Source organism: Monodelphis domestica, chromosome 4 (assembly GCF_027887165.1).
Source record: "Monodelphis domestica isolate mMonDom1 chromosome 4, mMonDom1.pri, whole genome shotgun sequence".
Taxonomy (NCBI): domain Eukaryota; kingdom Metazoa; phylum Chordata; class Mammalia; order Didelphimorphia; family Didelphidae; genus Monodelphis; species Monodelphis domestica.
The window spans coordinates 171,818,083-171,831,559 of NC_077230.1; positions in this window are offsets into that span (position 1 = coordinate 171,818,083).

The window sequence follows — 13,477 nt, forward strand, 5'->3', positions numbered from 1 at the left end:
CCTTTTAAGGCAGTTTTCGAACCCATTCCTTCATGATGTAAAGGATAGTTTTATAGTTGTGACTTAATAACTAAATTAATTATTGGTCACCATGGGATATCCCAAATAATAAAATACCGAAGTCACCTGGAAATTACGGTGATTTCAATTAATATAGAGAGAAGGAATTAAGGAGAAGAGAGAGAGGAAGAGTTAATTTAAAGTGCTTCGGCTCAGCCTGAGTCAGGCAGGAGTTAAAGGCCTTGGCCAAAGGGACCTCCCCTGAGCCCAAGGGAAAAGGAAGTCAGTCTTATCACTCACCACAAGACTCAAGGAATCTGTCTGAGGGAGCTCCTCCAGGCTCAAGTTCCAGGATCAAACTGGTGCCCAGGCTGCTCAAAGGAAGTGATCAGCCAGATCTACTTCTCCAGGGAAAGACCCCAAAGAGAGGAAGTGATACTCCCTATATAGATGGTTTTACATTACTTTCCTGCATCTCATCTGTACCAATGGAAGCTTAACTTAACTTAGGAGAGCCCAGGGTCTGTCAGCTGTTTCTGCACATGTCTGTTGAAGGCCATCCTCCTAGATACTTAATCCTTGAGTATGGGTGCAGACATTCCTGACCTTGTTAGACTAAGTAGGGTGGAGCAATGTAGAGTTCATAAGATATTCCTGATTCTGTTAGACCAAGTATCTCCATTGTTACAATCAGAAGATTACAACTTTATCTTCCCCTAAAGTATGGTCTGAGTAGGGTGGAGTAGTTTTAAACTTCACAATGACTTCAAGTCACCAAGACATCTCTCAGTTACTTCATATTGGAACAGCCTGAATTGTTAATACACATTATACCCACCTTTAAAAAGAGGGTCTGTAGAAATAGCCTGGGACCTCTCCTTAAAGAAATCTAACTATTCGTCAACTGACAAAAAAAAATATCATTTGATTTTTATTACAAGTATGTTTTTTTTTCAGTACTAGACAATAGTAAAATGTTATCTAGTAATTAACATGGGTATCAGAGAAAATGATAAAGACAAGTTCATGAAAGGACTCTGTCAAAAAAGAGAAAAATCTTTGTGAAATAGGGTTATAGTTTTTGCCCCTTGCACCAAGGTGAGGACTATTGGTTCAGTTTTGAATCTAAGCCTATCATCATATTTCAATGACTAATGAAATGTCCCAGGATGACTTGGGTCAATGTTGGAGACTATTTACTATATAGCTACTTTCTATTAATAGACATGAACAAGTTATTTGAACTTGCAATCTTTTATTCCTTTGGGTTCATTTGTGAGGGATAGCATTGATTTCTTTTTGCAACCAAGAACTAAGCCCGATAGGAGGAGTTACCCACAATGCTATTGCTGCTATTTCCCACAGATACTTTTTTCAAACTCAAATGCTAGCATTTTCCTGGTGGGTATTCAGAAATTACCGTTGTTGAGAAACCAAGTTCCTACAAACACTATGAAGAAAAAGTAAATGAAAATAAATGAAGAATAGCATTTTAATTTGCTAGATATAGAGAGAAGATGATTGACAAGAGACTTTTTAAGGATATTTTTTAGTCCCATTATCAAAGACTACCTTAAAGGACATAATATAAAGCAACCACTATTTTTTATCATTACATTTCCTTTTGTTCTTTTTTTTACATAAACAAGACTATTCTTACTCTAAAATATTTCATTTGTTTTATAATAAAGGGTGCTAAAATTTGATGTCTCAAATTGTCAGTTATTATAAGGAGGCCATCTGCACTTCATTGTTGGCATTCTTCATTGTGGGCTAATATATTTGTCATATTAGTAACTATTTCAGCCAATAAATTCATGGATAGAAAATCTAATTGTGTGATATGTCATTAGCAAACTGTTATTAGAGGACTGTTTAAAACAAAAACACCTGCTCTCCAGTAACCAAAATCTATAAATGATCCTAAAAATATCCACAGAATTATTTTTTCTGGAGTTTATATCTCTACCCTAGTCATTTGCCAAAGCCCCCAGTCTGTTTGAAGGATACTTTGGTTATCTGAGAATGCCATTATAGAATGCTAATGATGTATTGCCAGAGTAAGCAATAATTAATAATGCAAAAACATATGCCTGGTTACTAAGAGACCTAGTGCAAAAGGGTCACTATAACTAAGCAGCTGGTGCAGTCTACTGAGCATCTCTTTGGAAGAAATGCCTTGTTTTAATGCTGCACTTTCACTGATTTTTTTCATGGGATTATTTGGGCAGAATATATTCTCACAACTCAATCAGCATTAAAATGAATTTATATTCTCTAAAAATATTCTGATTATAGACATCTCATCAGAATCCATCTAACCAATAAAAGAGGGAATGAAATTGAATTCTCTCCATGGTGTGCCTAAAAATGTTTCCTATACCCTCTCATATCCATAACTTTTGAGATTTGGAGGAAGACATAGTATGCCCATCAAATTTGCAGATATTATGAAAGTGGGAGGATGATTTCAAGCCCCAGATGACAGAACCAAGATCTGAAGTGAATTCAGTGGACTGAAATGAATAATCAAATCTACTAAGATGAAAATTTAACACTTATAAATGCAAAATCTTGTATCAAATATAGTTTCATGAGGAACAATTGCTCATGTACACATGATGGAAAGGTCTATGGCTAGATAGCAGACTATGTGGGAAAAATGTAAGGGTCTTAGTTTACTAGTAGTATAATAAGATCATAAGTTTCATTAATAAAGTCCAGGAAAAAAGTAGTCCAGTGAAATCCAAAGTGATTAAAATACATCTAGAATATTATGTTCATTTCTCAGCACCATATTTTGTGAAGGGCACTGCCAAAAATGAGCATTCCAAAGGAGAATGAGGAGGAGATTTGAAATTATGCAATATGAAGAATGATTGAAGCTATTTAACCTTAAAAAGCAAAGTTAGAAAATTCATGATATTTGTCTACAAATATCTGGAAAAACATCATCTGGAAGAGACTGGAGGCATTTGACATGCCTCTTTCAGAAATAAGTAGCAACATCTTTAAAAGTAACACAAAGGCTAATTTTTGGTGAAGTTAATGGACAACTCTCTAGCAAAGCTGTCAAACAATGAAATTTGCTGCCTTCTCCAGTAAGTTCCTTTTCCCTAGAGGTGATCAAGCCAGGGCTGATAATTTGAGATTTTCCAGTGAGGTGGGAGGAGGCAGATGGGACAACAGGACCCTTAATGTCTTTCTAAGTATAAGAGTCTTCAATTTTATAAAAAGTAAATCACTCAGGTTAATTTTGAAGTAATGGTTTCACATGAGAGTAAACTTAGTAAGAAATAAAATGAACTTTATTATCCTTTGAATATTATTACAAATTGGGCCATCTATTTGTATAAAACTAATTTTCCATTTTACTAGGATGAAGCAAAACCTAGAATAGGCATCCTGTCTATTGAATCATATTGAACTCATGATCAATCGACTAAAGTGTTCATGTCTCTCAGACCAATTTCCATCTACCCATCCCTTCTCTATCTTGTACTTATAAATAAGTTTTGTCTTAATCCCAATTTAATTTTTGTTGATCATGACGATTTTAGTTATCCTCATCAATGCTTGGTGGCCAAAACTTGCTCATGAGCTAAGAATAGTTTTTACATTTTAAAATAAAGTTTTCTTGCATCTTCAAAAAGTCTTACCCAATAAGTACATAACAGGTGGCAAGACAGATTTGGCCATTAAGGACTTAATTTACTAATCTCTGCTCTGTTATTATATTCCATCTTTTGGCCCTGGGGATTTTCTGTTTGTCCCCTATATTAAAATATTCTCCCTCTGCTCCAATTACTGAACTGCCTACTTTTCTTGAAGTCCCAGGTAAGGTCCTACCTTCTACAAGAATCCTTCCCTAACCTTTCTTAATTCCAAGGCTTTTCTTCTTTTGATCATTTCCTGTTTATTTTTTTGGTAGCTTGATTTGTGTATATTTATTTTTATGTTGACTTCCCCATTAGACTGTAAACTCTTTGGGGTCAGGAACTGTCTTTTGCCTCTTTTCTATATCCAGCATTTAACACAGTGCCGGGCACATAGTAGGTGCTTTAAAATATTTATTGATTCAAAATTAATTGGGAGAGAGGCAGTTAAAGGCACAGTGGATAAATTGATAGGCATGAAGCCAAAAAGACATGAATTCAAATCTGTCTGTCCTCTAGCTTTGTGTCACTGGACAAGATATGTAATTTCTGTTTGCCTTGGGTTTCCTCCACTATAAGATGAGGATCATAGCCACTACCTCAAAACCACTCAGTGTTGTTGTACAGATCAAATATAGTACCTGACCCACAGAAAGTTCTATGTAAATACTTATTCTATCATCCCCATTCAGCTTTCTTCCAGTTTTGTATCATCTTTAAATTTAATGAACTCCCTATGTCATCTATATTATATACGTCTTTATCTGTCAAAGATCAACATTTTAAACAAACATAGCTCCCTGGGTCATGGCACTTGAAACAACCTTCCAATTTCACATTGAATCATAAATTACTCTTCTTTCGAGCTAGTCATTTAACATTCTGAATGCACCTTTTCCTCAAGAATAACATGGAAAGCTTTGCTGAGATCTTGTCAGAAAAGTAAATGAAGTTTTTCTAGCACAGCTTATTTCTGGCAAAGTTATGTCTGTGCTTGGTGACTGCCACTTGCTTTTATAAATGTTCCCTAGCATTCCTTCAAATAATGAATTCTGGAATTTTGATAAGGAATTGAAGCCAACTTTATTGGCCTATGGTACAAAGAGTATTCTCTTCCCTTTTCAGAAAATCGGGACATTTCCCCTTCTAAAATCTCAAAGTACTTAAAGAGTACTTCTTCTAATCTCTACCATCTTTCAGAAAGCACCCACAGAGGTTTAGCAATCACATCTGCCAGTATTTAGGTATGTGAGAATGTAGACTGTCCATCTGTGCCTAGTGACCTGAATTCACCAAGGTGAGCTTGTGATGTGCTCTCTGACTATCTCCATTTTTATACTGTGTATCAGTTCCATATTGGCATTTCTGACCTGTTGTCTCTGGGTCAAAGATCATTTTCATTGTAGAGAGAAAAGAAAATAGAGGTTGAGCAACGTCACTATTTGTTATCCATTATCATCACATCCATGGCAAAGAGTGATCCTATCACCCTTCCACTCTCCTCTTTTTCCCATTTTCCCCATTATAACTCATAAAACCTATTTTCGTATGCTTATCTTTCCTGCCTGGTCTCAATTCATTGTGAGCTTAAGTACTCCTTTCATTATTATTGAAAAAAACATGTGATATTTTTGTGTTTATTATTCATTATTTACCCATACTTCTATCTTTTCTGTCTTTTTTCAAACTATATTGAATGTTTTCAGCCTTTTTTAAACCTTCATCATTTGCAAAATGCCTTGTATATGGAGTCAGGGGAGCTGAATTAAAATCTTGGCATTTTTATTTATTACCTATATAAATCTGAGTAAGTCATCAAGCCTTTCTGTGTCACAGTTTCCTCATGTAACAATTGCACTAAATGGCTCTGAGGTCCCTTATGTCTCTAAATCCTATATTCTATAATTGTAATTATCTGTATTCTTATATTCCACAATTGTAATTATGTCCATTTTAAGTTCCCAAATCTTGCACTGAGACTTTTAAATATTCTTCATATGAATATAATATATACATTTGTAATAATAATTATAACATTGAAGCCAAAATAATTTTAAAATCTTCATAAAGTTGGGATAATGAATGCTCTGATAATAAAACAATTCAAGTATGTTTTTTTTGTTCACTTCCAGACATCATATTTTAGAAAGGATATTGATGAGGAACAGGGCATCTAAAGGAGAGAAACCAGGATGTTGAAGGGTCTCACAAGTATCCATTTCTATATAAGTATCTATTCAAAGAACCAAGAATGCTTAGCCTAGAGAAGAGACAACTTGGGGAAGACATGATAGTTATTTTTAAGTATTTGAAGGGCTATAAAATCAAGGAGGGATTAGCTTTGTTATCTGGGTCCCTAAAGAGCACAACTAGTTCCAACTCATGAACAGTACAAAAAGCAGATTCAGGTTTGATGTAATAAAATGTGTCAACAATTGGAGGTATATTTATGGAATAATGTGTCACAGTATAGTATTGAGAGTACCTCCCCTTTACTGGGTGCCTTCAAACAAAAACAGGATGACCATTTGTTAATTCTGAGGAGCAAATCCTTATACATGTATGATTTGGACTCCCCCAAACATAATTCCCTTCAAACTCTAAAGATCCATGATTCCTTTTCTACTGATATACATTGTCTATATCATGGTGTGAAGGAAAGAATTATTAGATATTGGATCAATAAGCATAATATATATGGGTTATAATACAATGAAGGGAAAATTAAATACTTTTAAAATTAATGTGTTCATTTATTTTTCTAAGTATTAATTATTTCTCCTTCCTATTGTCACAAATGAACAATAAAAGGAAAAAGGAAATACTCATAATAAATGTATATGATTTCAAAATTCAAAACAAATAACCAGTATGGTTATTTCCAAATAATTTATTTCTTTTTCTGTATTTTATATCTATTGCGTTCTCTGATTTAATGTTCATAGTATATCTCATCTACAGTTCTCTAGATAATCACATTGATCAGAGTTCTAGTCTTTTGAAGTTTATTTTTAATAATACTATCATTCATAAATTGTTCTAGTTTTGTTTACTCTGTATCACTTCATAAAAGTCTTCTCAATTTCCTCTAATATTGTACATTTTGTCACAACAGTATATTTTAATAGCAACTTGCCTTACACAATTTACAATAAGATTATTACTTTTTATTTTTTCATTAAGCATCTATTATATTTGATCCACATAACCCTGGGAGGTTAGTGTTATTATTTTCTCCATTTCATAGTTGAGGTAACTTGGGTTAACAGAGGATAAATCAATTACCCAGTGTCACAGGAATAGTAAATGGGTGATGCCATATTTGAATTCAAGTCTTCATGATTCCAGGACCAGTGATATATCTATTTTTTCCCATTTGAATTAGTTTATTTAGTCAATTTATAAAACTATTCCTTGGTTATAATAATCACATTGTTTCCCTCCCTCCCCTCCTCCCACCCTTCCAACATGCAATTTCATTGGGTATTAGTTGTGTCCTTGATCAGAACCTATTTCCATGTTGTTGTTTGCACTAGGATGTTCATTTAAAGTCTATATCCCCAAACACATCCCTTTGACCCATGTATTCAAGCAGTTGTTTTTCTTCGGTGTTTTTACTCCAACAGTGTTTCCTCTGGATGTGGATAATGGTTTTCTTGTAGATTCCTCCAGGTTGTTCAGGGTCATTGCATTGCCACTAATGGAGAAGTCCATTACATTCAATTGTACCACAGTGTATCAGTCTCTGTGTACAATGTTTTCCTGGTTCTGCTCCTCTCGCTCTGCATCACTTACTGGAGGTTGTTCCAGTCTCCATGGAATTCCTCCACTTTATTATTCCTTTCAGCACAATAGTATTCCATCACCAACATATACCATAATTTGTTCAGCCATTCCCCAATTGAAGGGCACCCTTCATTTTCCAACTTTTTGCCACCACAAAGAACACACCTATGAATATTATTGTATCTCTCTTTTTCCTTATTATCCCTTTGGGGTACAAACCCAACAGTGCTATGGCTAGATCAAAGGGCAGACAGTCTCTTATCTCCCTTTAGACATAGTTCCAAATTGACATCCAGAATGGTTGGATCAATTCACAACTCTACTGGCAATGAATTAATGTCCCGACTTTGCCATATCCACTCCAGGATTCATTATTTTCCTTTGCTGTCATGTTAGCCAATCTGCTAGGTGTGAGGTGATACCTCAGTGTTATTTTGATTTGCATCTCTCTGATTATAAGAGATTTAGAACACTTTTTCATATGCTTATTAATACTTTTGATTTCTTTAACTGAAAATGGCCTATTCATGTCCCTTGCCCATTTATCTATAGGAGAATGGCTTGATTTTTTTGTACAATGGGTTTAGCTCTTTATAAATTTGAGTAATTAGACCTTTGTCAGAGGTTTTTGTAATGAAGATTGTTTCCCAATTTGTTGCTTCCCTTCTAATTTTGGATGCATTAGTTGTGTTTGTACAAAAACTTTTTAATTTGATGAAATCAAAATTATTGATTTTGCATTTTGTGTTTTTTTTAGCTCTTTCTTAGTTTTAAAGTCTTTCCTTTGCCAAATATCTGACAAGTATACTATTCTATATTCACCTAATTTGCTTAGAGTTTCCTTCTTTATTTTCAGGTAATTCACCCATTCTGAGTTTAGGAGGTAAGATGTTGATCTAAACCTAATCTCTCCCACACTGTCTTCCAATTTTCCCAGCAGTTTTTATCAAATACTGGATTTTTGTCCCAAAAGCTGGGGTCTTTGGGTTTGTCAAAGCATGTCTTGCTGAGGTCATTTACCCCAAGTCTATTCCACTGATCCTCCTTTCTGTCTTTTAGCCAGGACCAAATTGTTTTGATAAGCACTGCTTTATATTTTGGTTTTAGATCTGGGATTGCAAGTTCTCCTTCCTTTGCATTTTTTTTTCATTATTTCCCTGGATGTCCTTGATCTTTTGTTCTTCCAAATGAACTTTGTTATGTTTTTTTATGATTCAATAAAAAAAGGTTTTTGGTAGTTCAATGGGTATGGCACTAAATAAGTAAATTAATTTGGCTAGGAATATCATTTTTATTATGTTAGCTCGTCCCACCCATGAGCAATCAATGTTTTTCCAATTGTTGAGATCTAGTTTTAATTGTGTGGAGAGTGTTTTGTAGTTGTATTCATGTAGTTCCTGTGTTTGTCTCGGCAGATAGATTCCTAAGTATTTTATATTGTCTAGGGTGATTTTAAATAGAATTTCTCTTTCTAATTCTTGCTGCTGAACTGGGTTGGAGATATATAGAAATGCCGATGACTTATGTGGGTTTATTTTGTATCCTGCAATTTTGCTAAAATTGTCGATTGTTTCAACTAGCTTTTTGGTTGATTGTCTAGGATTCTTTAAGTAAACCATCATATCATCCACAAAGAGTGATTGCTTAGTTTCCTCATTGTCAATGATAATACCTTCATTTCTTTTTCTTCTCTAATTGCTACTGCTAGTGTTTCTAGTACAATGTTAAATAACAGAAGTGATAATGGGCATCCTTGTTTCACTCCTGATCTTATTGGGAAGGCTTCTAATTTATCCCCATTGCAGATGATGTGTGCTAATGGTTTTAGGTATATACTGTTTATTAGTTTTAGGAAAGGCCCTTCTATTCCTATACTTTCTAGTATTTTCAATAGGAAGGGGTGTTGTATTTTATCAAAGGCTTTTTCTGCAATTATTGAGATAATCATGTGATTTTTGTCATTTTGCTTAGTAATATGGTCAATTATGCAAATGGTTTTCCCAATATTGAACCATCCTTGCATTCCTTGTGTGAATCCTACCTGGTCATAGTGAATAACCCTTGTGATGACTTGATGGAATCTTTTTGCTACTATACTATTTAAGATTTTTGCATCTATATTCATTAAGGAGATTGGTCTATAGCTTCCTTTCTCTGTTTTTGACCTGCCTGACTTTGGGATCAGTACCATGTTTGTGTTGTAAAATGAATTTGGTAGGACTCCTTCTTTGCTTATTTTGTCAAATGGTTTGTATAATACTGGGAGTAGGTGTTCTTTGAATATTTGATAGAATTCATTTGTAAATCCATCTAGACTTGGGAATTTTTTCTTACAGAGTCCTTTGATGTCTTGTTCAATTTCTTTTTCTGATATGGGGTTGTTTAGGTAATTTATTTCATCCTCTATTAGTCTAGGCCGTTTATATTTTTGTAATATTCATCCATATCAACTATATTGCTATATTTGTTGCCATATAATTGGGCATGAGAGTTTTTTAATGATTGCCTTAATTTCCTCTTCATTAGAGGTGAGGTCTCCCTTTTCATCTTGAATACGGTCTATTTGATTCTCTTCTTTCCTTTTTTTTTAATTAGACTGACCAGCACTTTGTCTATTTTATTTGTTTTTTCAAAGTACCAACTTCTAGTCTTATTCATTAAATCAATAGTTCTTTGACTTTCAATTTTATTAATTTCTCCTTTGATTTTTAAGGATCTCTAATTTAGTCTTTATCTGAGGATTTCTAATATATTCACTTTCAAGTTTTTTAATTGGCATGCCCAATTCATTGACCTCTGCCCTTTTTATTGTGTTAGTATATGAACTCAAGGATATAAATTTCCCCCTGAGTACTGCTTTGGCTGCATCCCATAGGTTTAGAAAGGATGTCTCATCATTGTCATTTTCTTCAATGAAGTTATTAATTGTTTCTATGATTTGTTCTTTTAACTAACTGGTTTTGGAGAAACATATTGTTTAATTTCCAATTAATTTTTGATTTACCTCTCCATGTACCATTACTAATGAATATTTTCAATGCATTGTGATCTGAAAAGATTGCATTTATTATTTCTGCTCTTTTGCATTTGTTTTCAATGTTTTTATACCCTAATACATGGTCACTTTTTGTGAATGTACCATGTGCTGCTGAAAAGAAGGTGTATTCCTTTTTGTCCAAATTTATTTTTCTCCACATGTCTACTAACTCTAAATTTCCAAAGATTTCATTTACTTCTCTTACCTCTTTTTTCTTTACTTTTTGGATTGATTTATCTAGTTTGGATAGAGGAAGGTTCATATCTCCAACTAGTATAGTTTTTCTATCTATTTCATCCTTGAGCTCCACTAGTTTCTCCTTTAGAAATTTGGATGCTATGCCATTTGGTGCATACATATTGAGTACAGATATTTCCTCATTGTCTATACTGCCTTTTATCAGGATGTAATTACCTTCCCTATCTCTTTTAACTAGATTTATTTTTACTTTGGCTTTGTCAGATATCATGATTGTGACTCCTGCCTTCTTTTTTTCAGTTGATGCCCAATAGATTTGGCTCCGTCCTCTTACTTTCATCCTATGTGTATCTACATTCCTCATCTGTGTTTCTTGCAGACAGCATATGGTAGGGTTTTGGATTCTAATCCACTCTGCTATTCGCTTGCATTTTATGGGTGAGTTCATTCCATTCACACTCAGAGTTATGATTACTAGCTGTGTATTTCCCAGCATTGTGACTTCTATTCCTGGTCCTGCCTTTTCTTCTTTCACTATTTCCTTCTACACCAATGTTTGTTTTTAATCAGTCTCCCTAGTTACCACCCTTATTTTACTTTCCTTTTAACCACCCTCCCTTCTTATTCCCCCCTTATTTTCCCTGTAGTCTTCCTAAAACTACCCCCCTAAACTCTCCCTCCCTTATACTGCTTACCTCCCCACCAATCTGTTTGTTACCCTTCTACTCCCTTATAAGGCGCAAATCTATTCTCTGCCCCAATGGATTGGATTGTTCTTCCCTCTTTGGGTCAATTTCAATGCACATAAGAGTTGAGTATTTCCTATCTACAACCTCTTTAACCTTCCAGTGTATTGATGTTCTCCCCCCTCCCGCCATGAGCTTCTTTGTGACATATAAATTTACCCCCATTTGTTTCTTTCCCCATTTCTTTTAGTATTAACCTATTTTTAGCTCAGTATATATATTTATTTATGCATGCATATATCTATATACCTATTTATGTCTTGTCCTTTCAGCCTATACAGTTTGTCATTGTTCCCTCTAAGTGTAATTCTTCTAGCTGGCCAGGTGATAACAACAGTTTTTAAGATTTACCATTAACGTTGTTTCTTATAGGGATACATAACATTTTAACTCATTGAGTCTCTTTAAAAAAAGTTGTTTGTTTTGTTTTGTTTTGTTTTTATTTTTGCCCTATTTTTTAAATTACCTTTTAATCATTCTCTTGTGTTCTGTGCTTGGGCATCAAATTTTATGTTCAGGACTGGTCTTTTCTTTACAAATTCTTGAAATTCTTCTATTTTGTTGAATGACCATTCTTCCCCCTGTAAGAATATAGTCACTTTTGCTTGGTAGTTGATTCTTGTAGTGGTAGTAGTAGTAGTAGTAGTAGTAGTAGTAGTAGTAGTAGTAGTAGTAGTAGTAGTAGAAATAGTAGACCTATTTCCTTTGCTTTATGGAATATCATATTCCATTCCTTTCGGTCCTTTAGTGTGGATGCAGCCAGATTCACTGTGGTTCCATGGTATCTGAATGACTTCTTCTTGGCAGCTTGTAATATCTTTTCTTTGGTCTGATAGTTTTTGAATTTGGCTTTAACATTACTGAGTGTTGTCAGTTGGGGATTAAGTACAGGAGGTGATCTGTGGATTCTTTCAATCTCCACTTTTCCCTCTTGTTCCACAATATTGGGGCTGTTTTCTTGAATAATTTTTCTGTAGTATTGTGTCCAGGCTTTTTCTTTTGTCATGGTCTTCTGGTAGGCCAATGATTCTTACATTTTCTCTCCTCAAATGATTTTCTAAATACTCTCTTTTGTGAATGAGATAATTCATATTTTCCTCACTTTTTTCATTCTTTTGGTTTTGTTTTATAGTGTCCTGCTGCCTTGTGAGGTCATTTGATCATAGTTGTTGTATTCTGATTTTTAAGAACCAGTCTTTAAGACTGGATTTTATCCCTGGCTTTTTGGTCATCCTTCTCCTTCTGGTCTGATTTTCTTTGGAGGTCATCTTTCATTCTCTTTACCTCATCTCTCATCTCCTTTGCCTCATCTTTCATCTTCTTTGCCTAATCTTTCATCTCCTTTGCTTCATTTTCAAGCTGGTTGATTTTGGCTTTCAAGACACTATTTTCTGTTTCCAGATGACTTATCTTAGTTTTTACATTCTTGCCCCCATTGTCTTCAGCCTCTCTTAATTGTGTTTTGAATTGCATTTTGAGTTCTTTCAAAGCTTGTGTCCAATTCACTGAGATTTCTATTTTATTACTTGCCTCCTCCTGTATATTGTTTCTTCTTGGTTTGTTGCCTGTGCAGAAGCTGTCAATTGTAATTTCTTTCTTCTTTTTCTGTTGTTCACTCATATTTACCCCTTCTTTGCTCCCCATATTTGTCTGTGCTCTTATTCCTCTCACTTTTTTGGTTTTGGGACTTTCTGTCAGTCTCCCCTCTTGGAGCTTTGTCAGATCTCTCAGTGCAGTCTCTAGGGGAGGAGTATTAGAGTTTGCCCTTCCCGGTCCTCTGGAGACTTTTGATTGGATTAAAGTCCAGCATTCAGTGAGGGAGGGGTTTTGCAGCCTAGGCTTTCCTGAGTTCCAAAGACTTTTGATGGGGTTAAGTTCAGCTGGGTTGACTAGGTGTGCTCAGAGGTCAAAAACCCCCTTGAAGGCTAGAGCAATATAGAAGATCTCCATGGCTCTGACCAGGCTGCCAGCTCCATCTTCAGCTTATTCCCCACTATCTATGCTCAATGCTCCAAGCTTGGCACTGTCCTGCCTACAAGGTACACCCTCCAGGC